This window comes from Balaenoptera borealis (assembly GCF_965194805.1).
Source record: "Balaenoptera borealis genome assembly, chromosome: 13".
In the NCBI taxonomy this organism is placed as follows: Eukaryota; Metazoa; Chordata; class Mammalia; order Artiodactyla; family Balaenopteridae; genus Balaenoptera; species Balaenoptera borealis.
In genome coordinates this window covers 61,560,010-61,582,691 of record NC_138870.1, presented here as the reverse complement: position 1 = coordinate 61,582,691, position 22,682 = coordinate 61,560,010, and the positions used below count along the sequence as shown (strand labels likewise).

Here is a 22,682-nt window from a genome sequence, read left to right as displayed (position 1 = left end):
ACCCTCACTCAGTGGCCTCCTACACCCAAATCCAAATTTCTTATTGACTGGCTTTCTCCACACTTCCAAAACACCAAGAAAGCACAGAAATTCTGGACTGTCTTCACTGTACCATAGTGAGGAGTTCAGAACCCAAGGTGAGTTTGCCCATAGGCACCAACAGACTCACCTATAAAAACTAGTCCGCTACCCCTTCCATGCCATAGGGGGCATTAATCCACGACTAATGCAAGATTTCTCTGGAAGGTTTATAATCTCCCAAGGATACAGCATGGAAATGGGACACTGGACATAATCTGAGTGTTTCTACATTTCCATCTTCATCTTTGCTCTCTCTGTTCCCTCTTCCTGATCCTTCCCAGCAGGAACTTCTCCTAGATCGAAGCCTTGTCCTTCCTATTCCACGGCTCATTATAATAACTCTGTGCTACAAGTATTTAGGATTGACTATTGATACTAAAACTTAGTTTTGAGATTTCTAAGAAAAATCTTTTCTCTCTCAACAAAGTCTAACTTTTCCTTCATGGAACTTAAAAACTTAAGTTTTGCCAAAGCAATGACATCTTTGTTCTAGGCATTATCTTCTTCCTTCACAAAACCCATGAATTCTTCTTCTTAAATAAATGCCGAGTGGCAGCTAGGAAATATTAGGGTGTGATTTGGAATAAAACTGTATTGATTTATTATTTTATTATTTTCCCAGTTTTGATTGAGATGTAATTCACTAATAACATTGTATCAGTTTAAGGTGTACAACATAATGATTTGATACATGTAAATATTGCAAAATGATCACCACAATAAACTTAGTTAACATCTACCTCCTCACATAGCTACAATTTTTTTCTTGTGATAAGGACTTTAGAAATCTACTCTCTTAGAAACTTTAAATATATAATACAGTACTGTTAACTATTCTGTGTGTGTGTGTGTGTGTGTGGTATATATGTGATATTATTTTTAAAAAATAGAATACCCATATCACTATCAAATATGATTTATTCCTGGATATTCATTTGGAGAGAAATGAATTCATTTGGAGAAATTCATTTAATCCTTCATTAAAAAGTTGTATGACTGAACCAATAAAATTTGAGCCATTGTTGATAATGTAGTGTCAGTTGTATCTACAAGCAGATGAAGTCTGAAAAACTCAGGTTGCAAAACTTTGTTGTATTGGGATGGATGCAGAACCCATAATGGCTTATTTAACCCAGTGATTTTCAGACTGTACCTCACAGTGCCATTCAGGTCTGTGGAGCTGTTTCTGGGAAAACCAATTGTCAGTCAGAGCATTTACACTGTTTTACATACTAGCATTTCAATTAAAATTTCATTTGAAGGAAGTTTCCATTATTACAGTTTTCCATTATTACAGGAAATTATATAAATAGATGATAAATACAGTGACATAGTTATAGAGCAACATATAAATGTAGATAAATAAGACAGACAGATTAGATAGATAGATAGATAGATAGATAGATAGATAGATAGATAGATGTAAACCTCTATTTTAACCTTTAAATTCAATGCTTTCCTGACCAGCAAGTTCACCTTAGTTTATGGTGATGCACTGAGGTTGGTGGGAAAGGAGGACTGACTTGGTTTTCTTTGATAGAACACTTATTATTCCAAGCACAGTGCATGCTACTTTCATTATTTAATTCATCCTCACAGGAATCATTTGAAATGGTAGTATGATCTCCATTTTATGAATGGAAACAGGCCCAGGGAAGTTAAGAAACTTGTTCAGAGTCAGTGAACATGAAAGACAGAAGTGGTTTTCAAATTAACTCAGGTGTGACTGAACTAAAAGTCCATACTTTACTCCTACACTTATATTACCATGTCGCCTCTAACATGGTAATAAGTGGTGCATAGTGTAGACATGGTCATCTTGGGGATAACATGCAGAAAGATGTGTAGATTCCATTTGCTGCTACAGTCGCCACGGTTCAAGTAAAGGGGATCTTTTATTAAACTTGGAAATGAAAATCAGGAAATCTTTTGTACCATAAAATTCTAATATGTATGGCTCTACTTTAGAAGTCTTTGTCAAATTCTTTAGCTTTGAATAGAATTTTCTTAATCACAGCTTTTGTATCAAAAGATAAAATCATATGCCTGCTCTTCAAAGTATTCTACTTTCAACATTCACTGTGTTATTCCACAAATATACACATTTTAAGACATTTATTGCCACGTAGTCTACTACCTCATGTTATTTTTTTAAACAAAGATTTGATTTTTATTTTCTTATATCCCCATATTATGCCTCAGTACTTTATTCAAGAAGTGGATTATTCTTCCAAATCAACTCTCTAAAACGATGCTTCAGTAATATGTTAACTGTATTTATTCCTTTATAAGTTCAATTTCATTTAACAAGACATTGTGACCAAAAAGTTAGCCAAAATTCATTAGGAACAAAAGCAAAATTAATGAAATAGAAAAACAAATTAAAATCTGACTACATACATTCACTAACGATATTATGAAGAGATCTTAGGTGAAAATAGTAAATAAGAAATTAATCGTGAGAGGAGTAACTATATTATGATTTAAAAATTAACACAGGACTTGACAACGGAAGATCTAAGTTCAAGTCCCAGATATGCCATATACCAAGATTAGCAGGTAAGTTAATATGTGTAACTCTCCAATTAATGTTTGTAAAGTGAGGATAATAATATCTATCTCCTATAGTTATTATGAGGATTAAATATAATTGCATGTAAAAACATGTTAAGATATAGAATTCTATACAAGTAAAAGGTACATTTATTAGAAGACATTTTTCTATTTCAGAGTAAACTGACTTAATTCAATTGCCAACACAAGTACACATAGTCACCCCAATGGGAGACAGATGCCTTTGGCTGGTCTATGCTTGTGCTAAAAATGAGGCTGAGAAGTAAGAAGGAGCCAGCCCAGCTGAACACTCCAATTATATTCCTTTTTTTAACCAAAGACCCCGAGGTTTCTCAAGATTCCTCTCTTTGTTTTCCAGTTAGTACACCTGGAACTCTATCCAATTTCACAGCAGTCATCTCCTTTATGTTTTGGATTGGGGTTTTCTCTTGTCAGCGGGATTCACTGATCTATTTATCGATCACTTTCTTAGCAATTTCTTTGTTCCAGGAATTATTTTAGGTGACAGGGTAGGGTATTGAAGAAGACTAAAAATACGTCATGGAGACTATATTCCATAAATAATATGCAGTAAACAATAAATAAACAAGGAGATAGTATAAGTGCTACAGTGAAAATATTTAACAAGGGATATTTAACAATGATTAAGAGTTAGTGTTCTAGAATCTGCCTCATAGAGAACCCTAATTCAATTGCTGGCTAGCCTTACCACTTTGGAAAATTGCTTTAACTGCTCTGACCTTCCATTTCCCTACCTGCAAAATGGCAGTAAGTATGTTAATAACTATTTCAAAGGGCAATTGAGAGGATTAAATGAACTATTACACGTAGAGTATTTGGAACAGAGCCTGGAACGTACTTTAGACTAAGTAGTCAGTGCAGGCCTTTCTGACAAAAAAAATAGTTAAGGTAAGACCTGGATGACAAGGAGATGGCTTTGAGAAGCTCTGAGCAGAACACTTAGTGAAATAAAATAGCTAAAAATAGCTCATACAAAGGTTCTGATATAAAACCCGGCTTGAGTCTTTTAGGGAAAAAAAGGCCATCGGTGTTAGAAGCATGTTGTGATGGTTAATTTTATATGTCAACTTGACTGAGCTAAGGGATGCCCACGCAGCTGGTAAAACATTATTTTTGGTTGTGTCTGTGGGGGTGTTTCTGGAAGATATTAGCATTTGATTCAGTAGACAGTAAAGAAGATTCCCCTTGTTAATGTGAGTGGGCATTATCCAATCTGTTGAGAAACTCAACAGAACAAAAAAGACAAAGGTAGAGAGAATTCTCTCTCTCTCTTCTTGAGCTGTGACATCCATCTTTTCCTGCACTTGGACATTGGAGCTCCTGATTCATGGGCCTTGGGACTCTAGGACTTACGCTATAGTCCCCCTTGCTTCTCAGGCCATTGGATTGGACTTAACTATACCACCAGCCTTTCCTGATTTTCCAGCTTGCAAATGGCAGATTGTGGGACTTGTCAGCCTTCATAATCATGTGAGCCCATTCCTATAATAAACCTCTTCATATGTATACATGCATTGGTTTTATTTATCTGGAGAACCCTGACTAATACACATAGTGATCAGGTGGCAGGATGCTGGACCCAGTGAGCTCTTGATGGAGGTTGGATTTATCTTATGTTTGATGGGTTGTCTTCTGAGGAATATAATTAAGGGAGTGGAAGGATATGTTTGGCATAAGAGGCTATCATAAAATCCAGTGCTGAGATGATAGTGGCTTGGAGTAGAATGATCTCTGTTGTTGTGGAGGAAAGTAGGCAGACTTCGTAGCAAAAAGGAAGGTGCCAAAAATGGAGAATAAGAAGGAGTTGTAAAGGAGGAAAGAGGAAAACTATAAAACATGTTATCATAACAGTCAAGGGAAGACAATTTTAAGAAGGATGGAGTATTCAACCATCAAATGTTGCTGAGAAGCTGGGTCAAATGAAGACAAGGTTGTGGCCATTCGTCATTTGATGATGGTCACTAAATACTTTGAGCACAATAGTTTTAGGGAAATGCTGTAGATGAAAGACTGGGTAGGTGAGGAGAATGGGAGGCAATGAAATGAAGGCAGCAGTTCTGGACATCTATTCTGAGAAGTTGTACTGCAAAAGATGTCAGGACCAAGTGGACAGAGTGGCAAGTTCAAAGAGCTTTTGGTTTTGGTTTAGGTTGTGTTGATATAGTTGTTTATAATATGGGCAATACTAGAGCATCAGCTTTAATTTTCAAAAATTGTAATGTCTGGTCAGCAAATACACACAGCAACAATTCCCACACACCCACTTTCCAGCTTTTTCTTTTCCAGGTTTGTTGTGAACTTGAACCATTAAATATGTAAATGTTAGCTACAATTTCCAGAAGTTGGGGCCCAGAAGAAATAGTAAACATTCGTCTTCACTATCATGACTCACTCCTGTATCTGTGATTATCAAACATCCGAATTAAGATGTCAGTAGTGGCCAGGGTCCAGCCCATCTCAATGAGTCTGTTTAGAAAAAGTGAAGTTCAGCTCAGAAGATTATAAAGTTCACATTACCCCATCGCTTTGGTTTGTGTGGATTTCAACTATTTAGCAATTTTAATTAATTTAAAAGCTACCTATTCTCCAGCCTCTGGACACTCATGCATTTACTTCCAGTAAGCACTTCACAACCAGCATGGCATTTCAACAGTGCATTATGCTCTGAATGTGACACACTGAGAAGATAACAATATCGCCTAAGACAGAGTTTCTTTCCAAATGTTTAACCTGAATCTAATCATGAGGAAACAGACAAATCCAAATTGAGAACCATTCAGCAAAACAACTAACCTGAGCCCAACAAAAATGTCCATACTATACAGACAAATAGAAGGCTGCTGGCCTGAAGGAGATTAAAGAGATGTGACAATGAAATGCAATGTGTGATCACTGATTAGATCTTGGATTTAAACAAAAAAAAAAAGCTAAAAAGGACAGCATTCAGATAATTGGGGATATTTGCATATGGACTGTATATTAGATAAAAATTTTATATCAGTGTTAAATTCCCTGAGTGTGAGAATTATAGTATAGTTGTAAGGATAATGCTCATGTTTTTAGAAGCTAAATGCTAACTTATTTATGTGAATTATTTTGTCTTTCTTCAATTTATTCTTAAATGCTTCAGAGGGGCAGATAGGCAGACAGAGAGAGAAGATATAAAGCAAACAAAACGGACAAAATAAAATATGAATAATAAACTACTCATGCTATTGTCTGTGTTTAGAAATTTAATCTGCACACAAATGCTAATAATATTCACTGTCTAATCATAATACTATAGTTCAGTTTTCCCCACAGAATTCCAAAATCCTTATAGGCAGGAAATAAGTGATATGCATCTTTATCAAAACACTGAGCTCTAGAAAAAAAGTACACAAAACTGAAACTCAATAAATGTTTGCTAACACAAAAACTATAAAAATGCTAAAAGTATTAAAACTGATAAAAAAAAAACCAAAAACAATATTTAGACACTATAGTAGAAAAAGTATACCCCTGATAAATTTGTTTGAAGTTCTGGTAACTATACTTTAGAATAGATGGTTAGTAAAGGACCAAACTCAAAGAGAAAACAATCATCACAGCCTTAGTAATAAAACCACTGATGAGTGATTATACAAGTCACTTCAAGGCTGCCTTGAAATCAGTGTTCAAAAAACAACTATGAACAAATCCTAGACTTAGAAGTTAAGAAATTAATATTGTTGGAAATATACCAGTACAAATCATCAAAATTCAAATAAAATTTTCTTAAATCAAATTCATCATTTTAGCTCCAGAAAAATGAACTATTTAATTTTACAGAAGATACAAGAATCTATAAAAATATGTAATGCCAAGACTTTCTGTTGTCAGTAAATAAACTCCTAAAGATTTTAAATAGTTCAAAAGATTAGGTTTCATCAATTTGTAATTTTTCCCTTTCATCACTTTGAAAGGACTCTTTATACAAGTCCATTTTGTAGACCTTATAAAGAATCCTCTCATTTCTCTCTCAAAGAACCTACATTGTGTATGAAGGTTGTGAGAAGGTTAGAGCCAATCAGCGGCATTGGTTTCAATAACTATCTTCCCTATCTTCATCTACTTTTAAGGTTCTAAAAAATAATCAAGATAAAAATTTTATTCTTGTGGTTTCAATAGTCAATTTTTCTGTGATTTGCCCTTTGATGTTATAACATGTAAAGTAATGTGGAATTAATCAGAGGGTTCCATTCATGCTTGGTAGAAAAATAAAGGTATAAGATATACAGTGACCGTCTGTGTGGAATCACAGATTTTTATTTGGCCAAGTTTTATAGAATTCATCATTTTTCTCTTTAGAGTATCTCATTTTCCCTCAACATCACTGTCCCACAATACTACCCCCATTTATCATTCCAACCAGTAAAAAAAAAATATTGGATGAAAAAAGAATACATGATCCTTCATTAACAAAAGAAAATTAGATAATGTATTTTTGTCTAAAATGGAGGAATAGCTTTGAACCTTACAAAATAGATTCCTTTAATATTTTGTTCTAATTTGCTCAAGCTGCTGTTAGTTTTATTGAGCAACTCTATATTTTAGAATTTCTGTGCTAAATATACTGCATTAAAGCACACTGTATTTTACCCTCCTGCTAAGATCAGGCTCAAAGATACAAAAATGGAGGTGGGAAGACTTAGCAATTGAGGCTACACTTAATATGCTATTTGAAGAACAAAAAGTGGACTAAAACATATGGCATGTAGGCGAAACTGTGTTTAAAATATATTTCTCCAACAAAAATAAGTTAAGGTGATCTAGGGTTAATAACCAAAGCCGGGAAAAGAAGACTCTTCTGCAACTTACAGTGTTCAAAATTATCAAGAACATATATTGAAACATCAAAATTCTCTTGTACATTATAGAAGCCTTTCACATATTCAGAATGTTAAAAATAAATATTTTTGAAGTTATCTTTACTTCCTATTTTTATTCTATGTATGCCTTAACTATCAGTACTTTTTAAAAACTACCACCTCAGGCTTCACGCTGAGATTAATTTGAATATTTTTAGAATCCTCTGCCTTTTAATTAGGTATCCTCTAAAATCTTAACTCATTTCTTCTCATTTTACCATTTAATAATATTTCTTTTGATTTCAACTGATGCTCCTAGATCAAATGAACTAGTAATTTCAAGAGATATCTTGATGTCTCTCCCAAAATACAGACTTTTTCACCATTGCTCAAAAAGTTTCCCATCTAAGCTAGTAAAACTTGCTTACTTATGCTCGACATTTCCTCCCACTCTTTGAATATCAGAAATCCTTTACAGTAGGCATATTTAGGCTCACCTGTGCAATATGAGCCAGCAGGATAAGAAAGGAAATTTCAATTATGCAACTGTTAAATCAATCCATTTACATTATTTTTCAAAAACAACTATGAACAAATCCTAGACTTATAAATTAATTTCAGACATAATACATACATAAAATATGTACATAATTTATTCCTACACTATATGTCTAAGTGTTTAATATATTTTAATGTCTCTTTAGGATATGCCTTTAGAGAGGATTACAGTTTTATTTCCTAAAAACTAAACTGAAAAATCTATATAAACACATTTTTCAGATTTGATCCACATAAGTTTTCAGATTCAACATACAAATAAATTTGTATCTCCAACATAAATCCTTGAATTAAGTGTAAATTTGTTAAGTAACTCCTTGATTATCTGTTTATATCTTGTTTTTATATCAGTTTTTAACATATAAGCTTCTCTCTTTAAGAGCTTGACCCTACATCCACACCCACTACCACTCCCCTACACACACCCCTACACACACACTGCTAGAGAAGACTGGAATTGAGGCACACCATCACTCTACTGCTGTCCCAGAGAGACCCACATAGTATCTTAGCTGCATATTCAGATTTTGAACATCTTTATAACACTGCTCTGGAAATCCCCAAACTGCTTTTGCATCTATGAAAATAAAGGGTCCCATTGTTATGCAATGGGCTATAAAGAAAGTGCAAGCTTTTTATTCTTATGGGTCCTTTTATAGTATCTGATGTTATTGGAGCAGGGACTGCTTAGGGCAAGGGAGAACTAGGCCAAGTTTCGAGCCAGCCAGTTTGTTCATTTCCCTTTATGTTCACTGTTGCACCACTTTCAGTAATAAGATCCTTATTCCATGTTTTGGCACTCTAAGTCATGACATTAAAATGACTATAAGGAAACATATCACAGGCTATTTATCCTTGCGAGGTAGATAATTTAGAAATGTAAGTTATGTGTTTATTTTTATTTTTCTTAAGATTTTTTGATGTGGACCATTTTTAAAGTTTTATTGAATTTGTTACAATATTGCTTCTGTTTTATGTTTTGGTTTTTTGGCCCCATGGCATGTGGGATCTTAGCTCCCCGACGAGGGTTCGAACTCGCACCCCCTGCAAAGTCTTAACCACTGGACCGCCAGGGAAGTCCTAGTTATGTGTTTAAACCAAGGAAATTAACAAAAACAGTACACTTCAGGATTATTGTTGACTTAATTCTGAGTTTATGATATTTATTGAAAGATCTCTTCAGTAATGCAGTTAGAATATATACATTTATATATATATATAAATTTTTATATATTTACATATAATATAAATATAAATTCAATGTAGACACAGACCTATTGAAAGAAAGTCAGTAGCTATAAATCTCTATTGAAATAATGCAAAAGGGCTTGCTCCAAACTTCATAATTTCTTTGCCATGTAGACCACTATTTCTAATCCTTTTACGCTTTCCCTAATTTAGACCGTTTAAAACCTCATTCCATAGCAAAGAAAACTGAAAAAAGTATGCTCTATTCTTCCACCTCAGAAACACATGGAGTTACTTCCAGTTTTAGCTCAAACATGTAAAAAGCTTGGAAGCAATCATTCTCATCCCTACGACTAGAAAAAAGCTGAACAAACTAAAAATCAGCATCTTTGTTTGGACTTATGAGAAAAACTGAGGTCACAGGGCAAACTGGCACCCCAAAAACCTGGAGAAATAGGCAAACACAGAGAGTTACAGCTAGAAATGCTTGCCTAAATTAGAAGCAACTGAAAACATAAAGTGGTGGGAACACACATATGATAATTTTGATGAATTTCTGCAGGCTGATTATGGACTAGCGTGAGAGTGAGAACTCCTGGAGGACACGGTTTTGGGGGAAACCAACACACATTCAAGGGTTTTACCCTTAAGAAACTGCATGACGTTCTCCAAAGGAAGAGCCAAGAGAGATTCCTCATGGTTTTAGGAGAGGTGGGGAAAGGAAGAGTAACCAATGTGAAATGTACCAGAGCATTCTCCATACCAAAAGCCTACTCTCCGGAGAAAAAGACTTTACCAGAGTCTTATCTACCTGGAGGAAGGTCATTTCACAGACATGATCCCCCCTATAGCCTTTCAGTCTTACCTAAAAGGAGAAAAAATAAATAAAAGCTAAGAAACACTTGTCAAGGTCACAGCCCAGGGATACAGGCCACCAAAAATATCAGATTATAGAACACTCACTCTCCCTGACACCTTACCATCATACCAGCAGAGTTTCAGTGTAGTCTTGGTGGATAACAGCTGAAGGAGCTGAAAGACCAAGAGTTTATGAAAGGAGTAGTTCTTAATGAAGTCAAAAGATAACAGGAGATAAAGAAAGAACAACAAACGAACAACAAAAGAGGATTTGAAGCCTCTGGCACCCACAGCTATAGTAAATAATAAACACAGCCCCAATTCTAGCCAGATTAACATGTAAACTCACATGAAAGACTCATTTACCTAAGTTCCTATTACCCAAAAAATCATGTTAAGCTTTCAACAAAAAATTATAAGGCATACTAAAAGGCAAGGGAAAACACATGATGAAGAGCTAAAGCAACGTATGAATGAGACTCAGATATGACACAAATTTTGGAATTATCAGAGTTGTAAAACAATTATGATGAATAGGTTAAGGTCTCTAATGAAAAAAGAAGATGATATGCAAAAATGAATTGGTAATAAAAAGAGATATTTGGAAACTCAATGGAAGGATCAAAAGGAAATTCTATAAATCTAATACACAGTAACAGAAATGAAGAATGCTTTTGATAGACTAATCTGCAGACTGGACATGAGCAAATAAAAAAAAAATCAGTGAGCATCAAGGTAGATTAATAGAAACCTCAAATCAAACTACAAATTAAAAAAAGAATGAAATATAAAGTAAGTCTTTAGCCAGGCTAACTAAGCAAAAAGAGAGAGGATACAAATTACTAATATCAAAAACGAAAGAGGGCCTATCACTATAGATCTCATTGGAATGAAAACAGTAAAAAGATCTACCAGTGAATTCTTCTTTAAGAAATAAATTATACCAGTTTATCACAATATTCCAGGAAATCAGAGCAAACCATTTCTAACTCATTCTATGAGATCAACATTTCTAATATCAGAACCAGATAAAGATTTAACAAGAAAGGGAAATTACAAACCAATAATCTCTTATGAACATAGATACAAAAATCCTCAATAAAATATCATCAAATCTTATTGAACTATCTGTAAAAAGAATTATAGATCACAATCAAGTTGGATTTATTCTAGTATATATGGCTAGTTCAAATTTAAAAAATCATTGCAATCTACCACATCAACAGGCTAAAGAAGAAAAATCATGTGCTCATATTAGTAGCTAGAGAGAATCATTTGACAAAATCCAGCATCCATTCATCATAGAAGTTTGCAGCAAACTAGGAAAGGAGGGGAGCTTTCTCAACTTCATAAAGAACATCTACAAAACACCTACAACTAATGTCATACTTAATAGTGAGGATCTGGCCCCTAAGATTGTGAGAAAAGCAAATATATCCTCTCTCAGCACTCCTAGTGCAATTTCATACTGAGAGCTAGTGCAATAAGATAACTAACTAACCAACTAAATAAATAAATAAATAAATAAAAGCTGTACCATTTGGGAGGGGGAAAAAAGACCTATTTTTGTTAGCAGATAATATGATTATCTGTGAAGAAAATTTAAAAATCAACTAAAACTCCAAGGAATAATAAGTGAGTATAGCACGGTCACAGGACAAAAGGTTAATATACAAGTTCAACTGCTTTCCTATATACCAGCAATGGCTGTTTGGAATTTGAGATTTTAAAAACACATTATTTACAATAGCACCCCCAAAATAAATACATTAAAATACCTACAGGATTTATATATGGAAAACTACAAAATCCTGAGGAAAGAAATTTAAAAATTAAATAAATGCAGAGATAATTCATATTTATGGATTGGAAGACTCAATATTGTTAAGGTATTAAATTTTCATATTTTGAATTCTAGATTCAACACAATCCAAATCAAACTCCAAGAAAGTTATTTGCAGACTATATAAAAACTGAATGCAAAATTGAGATAGAGAGGCAAAATACCTAGAAGATCCAACACAATAATAAGATTAAAGTTGGAGAACTCACATTACCTGATTTCATGACTTGGTATAAAGTTACAGTAATCAAGAGAGTATGATATTGATGACAGAATAAGCACACAGATCAATGGAATGAGGTAGAGACCCCAGAAATAGCTCCATACAAATATAATCAACTAACTTTAGGCAAAAAGCAAAGGTAATTCAATGGAGAAAGAATATTCTTTTCAACAAATGATGCTGGAACAACTGGACATTGACATGTGAAAAAGTAAGGCTTGACAAAGACCTTTACACTTTTCAAAAAATTAACTCAAAATATTAGGTGGAAAACTCTAAAACTTCTAGAAGACAACGTAAGAGAAAACCACCAATCTGGGTTTGGTGATGAATTTTTTAATACAAGACCTTAAAGCATGATCCATGAAAGAAATATTGATGAGTTGGACTTCATTAAAATTATAAAAATTTCTTCTCTATGAAAGACATTGTTAAGGGAATCAAAAGATAAGCCAAATACTAGGAGAAAATAGTTGCAAAATATACATCTGATAAAGGACTTGTGACCAAAACAACGAACTCTCAAAACTCAACAGTAAGAAAAGAAATAATCCAATTTAAAAATGGGCAAAAGATTTGAACAGCCACCTTACCAGAAAAATGTATACAGTGTGGTGTCCACAAATACGGTGGAGTAGGTAACTCCATAGTACCATCTCTCCAAAGAAACATCAAAAAATCAAGCAAAAACTGTTAGAATAAACATTGCCAGAACTTTAGAAAATTGCCAAAGGTCTACAGCGACAAAGAAAATGCTGAAACAGGACAAGACAACTTTCAAACAACAAGGAAACTTTGCAACATTTTTACTTGCCCTTGCCATACTCTCCTTTCCAGCTCAGTGGCAATCTTGAAGATGGCAGCTCACACAGCAAATGTAGGACCCTGTTCTCTGGTTCTGGAGGGAGCGGAACTGAACCTGTTCTTAAAGAATGGCATTTGTCTGCTTTAACCTGCCTGGAAGCTGCCTGAAGAAATGACACAAAGTGCATGTCTTTGTTTCTCCTAACTCAGAATTTACTCATGGCAGACTCACTCATCATTCCTCAAAAATATTCTAAGAAATGAATAACTTGCTGCCACCTGGGGCAAAAGAATACAGTGGAGGCAAACAGAGAGTGTTGAAAGCCTGAGAGGAAAAGCTGGAGAGTTTCTTTGGGAAATTAGGGTAGTCAAAAGAGCTGGGGTATTTGGAAAATCACACACATGTGCATGTCCAAGGCAGGATGCATGCTCAGAAAAGACCTGAGGAGACCCTAAGTGTTCACCTATAACTGATCTGTAGCCTTGGTGCAAACATGAAGTTAAGGTTGTCAGAGTTGTAAATGGCCTCCCAGGCTAAGTGCTGAAAGGCCCCAACATGGAACCAATCTGCAAAGCAGGGGAGTTCTTTGGTTTGTTCATTTGTTTGTTTTTGTAATGTTGTTATCCATTATTATTCAGTAAAAAATACTTTCTAATTTCCTGTGTGATATTTTCTTTGACCTTTGAGTTATCCAGAGTTGCTTACTTTCCAAATATTTTGGGATTTTCTTGCTATTCCTATTGATTTCTATTTAATACCATTACTGGCAGAAAACAAAACTTTGTATGTTTCAATCATTTGAAATGTATTCAGATGTGGTGGGACCCAATTTTCTCACTGCTGGAGGGGAAGTTTGTAGCTAAGCAATAGGATAAGTCAAGAATGGTCCATGTAGTAATGGACTAGAATTGGAGACATAAATATGAACTCATGTTTAGCTTAATGAAGATACCATTGGTTATGTATAGAAATATATAAATATGTGTATGGTAGAGACATATATATTTCCTTGCTCTGTCAGCTGAGACTACCTAGAAGAAATGACACACAGCAGTAGCAGTAAACAATACACCAGATTTTGGTTTCTTGGTTTCTAATACCATTCTTCCTTAAAAGGAACCAGGGATCCTTGGCAAAATGGCTGACTAGAAATGAATGGAGCAGGAAATATATAAGATGAGGCTTGAGCATCTTGTAGTGCCAGAAATAAGGGAGTAAAATAATAATAATAATGGTGATGATGATGATGGCAGTAAATCAAAGGCACACAAAAGCCAAGTTAAAGAACTTCCAATGACCAAAACTGGAAAAATTTGAGCAAAAAAATATATAAAATAATATTAGATTATAACCTAAAGTTTCAGTACATACCTATGAGTCTTGTACTGATATAAATGAATGACTGAATAAATAAACCAATGGAAGATGAGGGACGAATCTCAGGATGAGAAGCATAACTCCCAATACCTTAAGTGTAGGCTGCACCTAGTGACTTCTTTCAAAAGAGTGCAGAATGTAAAAGGAAAAAGGAAGAGTAACTTTATAGTGGAGAAACCTGACAAACACTACTTCATCCAAGTGATCAAGGTCGACATCACTTATCAACATAAGTCAGGTTGATAGGATACTTTACCTCTGTGATCTTCCTCCCCAAAACTTACAACCCCAGTCCAATCATAAGGAAAAAAATCAGAAAAATTCCAATAGAGGGATATTCTGAAATATATATGACCAATACTCCTCAAAATTGTCAAGGTCATCAAAAACAATGAAGGTTTGAGAAACTGTCACAGCCAAGAGGAGCTTTCAGGAGACATGACAACTAAATGTGACGTGATATCCTAGATGGAAATCCTGGATTTTTACATTAGGTGAAAACTAAGGAAATCTGAATAAAGTATGGACTTAATTATAATAAATAGCATAGTATTGTGTGATGTTAATAGTAGGGGTACCTGGGTTTAGGGTATATGAAAACACTCTCTTTTTCACAATTTTTATGTAAATCTAAAACTTTTAAAAATTAAGTTTATTTTAAAAAGATATAAGAAACCCTCCTCAAAAAAATATATATATACTTACACATGGAATTTTTTTGTGAGGTGGGTATGGGTGGGGGATGGAGAAAGCTCCTATGGACTAGGAAATAGATGCATTTGAGGAGAAATGATATGTAAGCAGCATACTTATAAAAGGTAATTATCCAATGAGTAGTTCCATGGCTGGCTTGAGTGGCCACAGTCATGCTATGCATTTTGAAGACTAGAGACTGCTCATTACTAGGGGCTGTCGTTTTCTACCACCTCTCCCTGAGTGGTGGGCACTACAGAAGGAGCTAGACATTTAGAGATTCTAAACAGATTGCTAAACAGGTATTATTCTGACCTTTATTTGTGTTCACATCTCTGCAAAAACTCATGCTTTCCCCTCCCTTGCTGCTCACAGTGCAGTGTTCATATAATTCTCCTTGAGGCTGATGACACGGGAGTCCTAGGACCTATGGCTGACACAGTAAAAAAAAAAAAAAAGAAGGCATATGCTTGACTAGTCAAGCTGAACAACTTGCATGACCTGTGACAAACCCTGCATGATGCCCCAGCAGTAGTTCTGAGTTAGATTGGTAAGACCTTTCCATAGCCCTAAATTCTTCATCCATGCCCTAAACAGAGTTATTCTGCATAAATTAGTATAAAGAGAAGACTAGATAGAGAAAAGTGTTACTTGGATATGAACTAGGTTACTACAAATTGGCTGATGGTACCTGCCAAAGAGGAGAAAGATGTTTTAAACAATAAGAGGACTTCCATTTCCAGTTAGGATTGAAAACGTAATAATGTTGATCTAACCATAAAAATGAAAGTAAGCTGAACAAATTACCAAACAATATCTAAAATAAATTCAGAGAGATGAGAATGCAAAGAAATCAAAATAAGCTAATATCCAGAAGAGGATGAGTGCATAGTATAAGAGAAGATATCATCACTGCTTTCATCCTTGGTAAAGCAGAAGAAGAAAGAAGGCTCTGCCATAGATTGAGGAAAGAAGACACCAGACAAATTCATACCATACTTTTTATAGCCACATATGGGCTGACATGATAAATTAGAATTCCAAAGAGCCCCACCACACAGCAAGTTGTCTTCATCTGCCAACTCTTTTCATAGTCCTACAGCAAATTCAGGAATAGGCCAAAGACTGGGTTCAAGGTAGAATAACTGTGAGATCCTCCCAGAGGCATGTGGGGCTTTTCACTAAACAAAACAACACCTGACTGAATGAAGTCAGGACAAGAGAGCTGAAAGGAAATCCTGAGAGGCACTCACTCTCTGCCTTAACCAATGTTAAGGCAACCAACGTTAAGGCAACATTAAAGCAACATTAAGGAACACATTTATATAAGTATATAGGTTTTAAAAGATTATTGACCATTTAGAACAAAATAATAACAGTGCATTGTGAGGATTTTAGCATATGAAGAAGTATAAAATATGATAGGAGCCAAAACGGAGGGAAGGGCAAATGGAATGACACTATTATAAGGTTTACACATTTGCCATGAAGTCACATAATATAATTTAAAGCTAGGTTGTGGTGTTATAGACAAATCTTGTAAACTTTATAATAGCCACTCAAATATAAAACAAAGAAATATAGCTAATAAACCAACAGAGGGCATAAAATGAGATATTAAAAAATGTTCAGCTTACTGAGAAAAGTCAGGAAAGGAGAAACAGAGAAACAGAACAGACAAATCAAATAAGAAGCAAATACCAAGATAGTAGACTTCAATATAAGCATACTAATAATAACATTAAATACAAGTGGACTGAACACTCCAACTAAAAGCAGAGATTGTCAGATTGGACAAGAAGAATGATCCAAGTATATGCTGCATATAAGAAATACTATAGACTTTCTGGTTTCAGTTCTGACATGTAAAGAACTACTTCCAACCAGACAACCAGAAAAAGTTGGAAAAATTGAAAATCAGTGACTTTTCTTGGGCCCATAAGAGATCTGAGATCGCAGAACAAACCACCATCCTTAAACCTGGAGAGACCGGCACATCTTAGAGAGATACAACTGAAATCTGTTTACCTAAAACAGAATCCACTGGAGCCATAAACTGATAGGAACTCTTAAGTGGGAACCATGACTAATTGTTGGAGGCTGATTATGGACTAGCTGGAGAGTGAGAAACTCCTGAGGGCTGCAGTGTTGGGTGGGAAGGGTTACACCTGAGTTTTTCCTACAGAAACCCCACCAGGTTCTCACAGTGAGGATCCAAGAGAGCCCTCTAGTGGCTGTGGAAGGGAAGGGCAAGAATAGCCACTGAAACACAGTGGAGTCTTCTCCATAGCAAAAGCCTGATCTCCAAGGGAAAGGACTTGGCAAGAGCACAAAACCTAGGAAGATGATTCCTTCCTATTCAAGGAAATAGATTGGAAACCCTGCAGTCGAGAAGAGAGTAGGGGGAAGAGAGAACAAAAGCTAAGCCACTTGAGGAACACTCTTGAAGTTCATACCCCTGAGAAACAGGCCCATTTAAAAGGCTAGATTATTCAGAAGATTATAAAATGCTCCTACTCCCCCACTTATAACCACACCAACAAGACACCAGTATAATGATAGTGCATTATAGCTGAAGAGCAACAAGACACAGACTTTCTCTGAGCAGGAATACACAGGGAAGCCCAAAGATAACAGGGAGTAAAACAATAACACCAGAAAAATTAGAAGTCCCTGGTAACTATAGCTACACCAAATATTAAACATAGCCCAACTCCTAGCAGATTAGCATAAATCCTCACACTAAGGCTCTACTTACCTCAGTTCCTACTACCTAATGCAACATATCTGGCTTTCAAAAAAAATTAGCAGTCATGCCAAAAGGCAAGTGAAAACATTCTGAAGAAAGGAAACAATCATTAGAACAACACTCAGACAAGAAACGGGTGTTGGAATTATCATACAGGAATTTCAAATAACTATGATTAATATGTTATGACCCCTAATAGTGCAAATATATAACAGTCAAGAACAGATGGGTAATGCATCAGAGAGATGGAAACTCTAAGAATCAAGAGGAAATGTTAGAACACAGTAACAGAAATGAAATGTCTTTGATGGACTCATCAGAAAACTGGACATGGCCAAGGAAAGAACTAGTGCACTTGAAGATAGGATGAAATATGCCAACCTGAAATGTAAAGAAAAAATAAACAGAACTGTGAGCCAATATCAAAAGGTGTAACATATACATAATTTTAATACCAGAACAATCAAACCCACTGATTCAGGAAGCTGAGAGAAGGATAAATATCTCCCCATGCTCCCCATCCCCCCCCAAAAAAACCCCTCAGAAAACAAACATGCATATATATATACACAGGCACATCATATTCAAACTTCAGAAAACAAGAACAAGTTAGATATAGAGACACAGACAAATTGAATGTAAAAGAGTAAATACAGTATCGTCAGAAATTTTTTTTAAATTGATAATGATAAGGTCTATTAATGAGAAAGACATATTAATACTAAAAGTATATGTACCTAAAAATAGAGATTCAAATGCATGAAGCAAAAATTGAAGAACTAAAATGGAGAAGTAAACATCTGTAATCATACTGGAAATTTTAACATGCTCTTCTCAGTAACTGAGAGAACAATGAAGTAAATGCTGTTAAGGAGAAAGACTATTTGAACAACACTGTCAACATCCCGGACCAAGTTGATATTTATAGAAAACCATACCCATCAGCATAAGAATACACATTTTTTCAAGTGCACATATATCATATGGTGGGCCATAAAACACATCTCAATAAATTTCAAAAGATCAAAACATACAAAGTTTTGCTTTCTGATTACAACAATATTAAATTAAACTTATATTTAAATTAAATTAGAAATCGAGAATAAAATATCAAGAAGATTCCCAAATACTTGGAAATTATGCTGTTCATCTTTGGATGATTCATGGGTCAAAGAAGAAATCACATGGGAAATTAGAAAGTATTTTTAACTGAATGATAATGAAATACATCATAAGATTAGTAGATGGAGATAGATATTGCTATAATAAAGAGAAAGACTGTTTTTGATGTTTGGTTACTCACAGCCTACCAGCTTTCCCTCCCCCTTTGTTGTTTGTCCCAACTCTGATTGAGCCAATAAGAAAGCCCCCATGCATCCTCCCCAGGGACCAACAAGGATGTTCAAACCACTCAAGCTCAGGTCCACCTGCACATGCATGAAATCTTCCCAGGCCCACTTTTAATTATAATAAAAACCAAACCCACTCTCTCTTCTTCCCACAAGCCACCTAAACTGACTTAAGCCTACTTTAAAGTTCTACTTTCCCCAGAAAATCCCAATATGTATGTAATATACATTTTAACAACCTATTGGTTGTGTGATGTCATCAGTCTCGACATCTGAATCAATTTTGGGTAAAGTGTTAATCTCACTTTAGGCAGTCAATCATGAAGCAATGGCATAGAAAAATATATATAGCTAAAAACATATAGCTTTATGACTATATTTGAAAAGAAAATGGTCTAAACCAATATTCAAAGCCTCCACCTTAAGAAGTTAAAAATGGCAATTAATCCCAAAATAATTAGAAAAAAGGAAATGAAATAACAGCAAAAATCAATAAAATAGAAATGGAAAATGAGCAATGTCTAAAGTTGGTATCTGTAAAAAATTAATAAAATTGATAAACATTTAGAAGGACTGATCAATAATAATGAAAAAGATGAACAAGAGATAGAGAAACAAGATTTCCAGTAGCAGGATTGAAAGAGAGAACTTTACCAAACATTCTATAGATATCAAAGTGGGTATTGTTGATAAATCAGTGCTAAGAAATTTGATGACTTAGATGAAATGGACAAGCTCCTTGAAAGTACAGTTATCAGAAATGTGCAAAAAGAAATAGAAAATATAAATAGTTCTATATCTGGAACCCTTATGCTTTGCTGTTTGGAATATAAAACAGTACAAATTTGGAGACTCTGTCAGTTTCTTATGAAGTTAAACCTTCATTTGCCCGATGACTCATTAATTTTACTCTTAGGTATTTACTCAAGAGAAATGGAAATATATGTCCATAAGACTTGTTCAAGAATGTTCACAGTAGCTTAATTATAATAGCCAAAAAATTGGCATGGAATTTTTTTCCATCAACAAGCAAATTGAGATATATAGGATATATTTATATGAGGAAATAATACTCAGCAATAAAAAAATGGCACGCTGATAATGTAACAAAATTAGTGAATCTCAAAAACTATTATGGAGAGTGAAAGAAGCATGACATATATTCATATAATCACAGAATGTGATTGCCTCTGTGGGGCAAGGGTAGAGGTGAGGGTGGGGACTGAATTGAAATGGATACTAGGGAACTGCCAGTAGAGATTGAAGTGTTCTGTATCTTGAGCTGCATGGTGGTTACACAAGTAGGTAAAACTGAAAATTCATCAAACTAAACACTTTAGATATGTTTATTACATTGTACATAAATTATACCTCCATATTTTAAAAAATAAACTATTTCTATTTTTTTCCTAAAGAGCTCCAAAACATTCAACCCAAGTTTCACTTAGTCTAACAGAGTCTCACTACTCTAATTTATCCTGTTTTAAACTTGTCCTGATTCATTTGAAGATCCCTTTTGAAGCATCAATATTTTTATTTAGTGCCATGTTTCTAACCTCAACGGATGCACTTTTAAAATATATTCATGGCATTTTAGGGCTGCATCAACCTTTTTTTCTGCCCTTGGATCTTAGTGGTCTGACAATTTTTGGATGAACCACTTTCTATACAAGGACTTTAAAATGTCATTTCATAATCTTGGAGCAGTATGCAAAGATAGCTAATGATAACGAACCAAGTGGTTTCAACAATGCTTGAAACTTTGTAATATTAAAACAATTGGTTAACTCAGTCAATAATAATATTTTAACATCAAAAGACTCCTTACTAAGTGGCAGGCACTTCACTAATTATTTTTCTATTTATTCTTTCATTTAATTCTTCTAGCAAGTCTATACATACTATTATTATTCCCATTCAACAAGGGAGAAAACTGTGTGTCAAAATCATATAGATTAATATACTTCAGGAAGAACACTAGACTCAGGAGAGTCAGCCTCCAACTCCTAGCATTTAATACCTAAAATTGCCCAATTCAATTAAATTCTTAATCCAAGATAATAGGAATAGTGTAGCTCAGTCATTTAGAGTCAGAGGAGTGTAGTAGTAACAGCATAGTCTCTAGAGACACACTGCCTGGGTTCAAGTTCCAGCTATGTGACCTTGAACTAGTTACCTAATCTCTTTCTGCCTCAATCTTCTAATTAACAAAATGGGGATAGTAATGCCATAGGATTGTTGAAAGGATTAAATGGGTTAATACTTGCAAAACAATAAGAACTGTGCCTGGCACACTGTAAGGAATATATAAGTTTCTTTTTTTTATATTTAAATAAACTGAAGGACAGTTTGCTTAAAAAATTCTTGTTTGCGTAGCTTCATTTAGGAAAACATCTCTCTGAGTTTCATTGCTGTATTCTTTGTGTGTGATTAGCTACAAGGTTTTTCAGCATAAGTTCTTCCATAGAACTTCACTCAAGACTTACAAAGATCAGCGACATATCACCAGGTTTCTGTATCAATCTCTATTTGTCCAATTCTGTCCCTTCTCTGTCACAACCCTCTTCTGTATTTTATTCATAGCCATATCAGTGAATATATTTAGAGACCATACTCTTTTATCTTGTCTTTGCAATTTACTATTCACATGACCTTAAACAAATTGCTTCTACTTCGTGGTGTCACGATTTCATTACCTGTAAAATGAGGACCACGCTTCTGATTCAGCTCACTAAGCTTCTGTAAGCGTTGCCTAATTAATGAAGTAAAAGTGCTTCAAAAAGCAGAGTGCTTCATGCATTTCTCAAACTTCATGAGAAGGCAGTTTGACAGTCAGTAAAAAGCAAGGTGTTTGTGACTGGCTGTCTTGGAGCCTCTGCAGGCTCTCCTGGACATGTGTATGTGTGTCCTGTGTCACTTTCATTCCTTCCCTCATATTAATGGATGTACCAGAGAAACTTCAGAGACTTATTTTTCTTCTTTCAGAAGAATCTTCTTTGTAAAGAAGCTAGAATATAAAAATAAACTATGCAAAAATAATGAAAGTATATTGTGGTTTTATATCTTATAGGCACTGTAAGAAATTTTTACAAAGGAATATGTGAGGTATATTTCTAAGCTGTTTAAAGATTAATTCATCTATTTTGGAGAGCTCATAGGATAAGAATTCTATTTTGTCTTATTTGGGAGAGTCACATCTATTCTTCTGTAGTAATGGTGGTGGGTTTTTGCAGTCATTCATCATATTCTTTAGTTTGATACCCCACAGTCGGAATGAATTCCACCAGAGATTGTTGTGAAAGACATAGCTATGGACCAGAGGAATGTTACTCAAGTTACTTCTTTGGAACACTACTGTATCAAAAGATATAGCAAAGGATGCCAAAATCAAGTAGGTCAATGATGATATATCTATTTCTTGGATAGTCACAATGTACTCTAATGTATTTAAAGACCATTCATTCATTCATGGAATCTTTACTGAATGTCTATATATCAGGGAACTTTCTAGATTCTGATGGCACACAATTAAAC

General features: G+C 34.7%; 1 long non-coding RNA gene across 1 annotated transcript; it reads left to right on the top strand.

The window, feature by feature from the left end:
• Positions 1-1,479: 1,479 nt before the first annotated feature.
• On the top strand, positions 1,480-15,511 carry LOC309609814. The gene is made up of 2 exons (XR_014233599.1): positions 1,480-10,297; positions 13,929-15,511. It is a non-coding gene; the product is annotated as an uncharacterized lncRNA (long non-coding RNA).
• Positions 15,512-22,682: the final 7,171 nt, after the last annotated feature.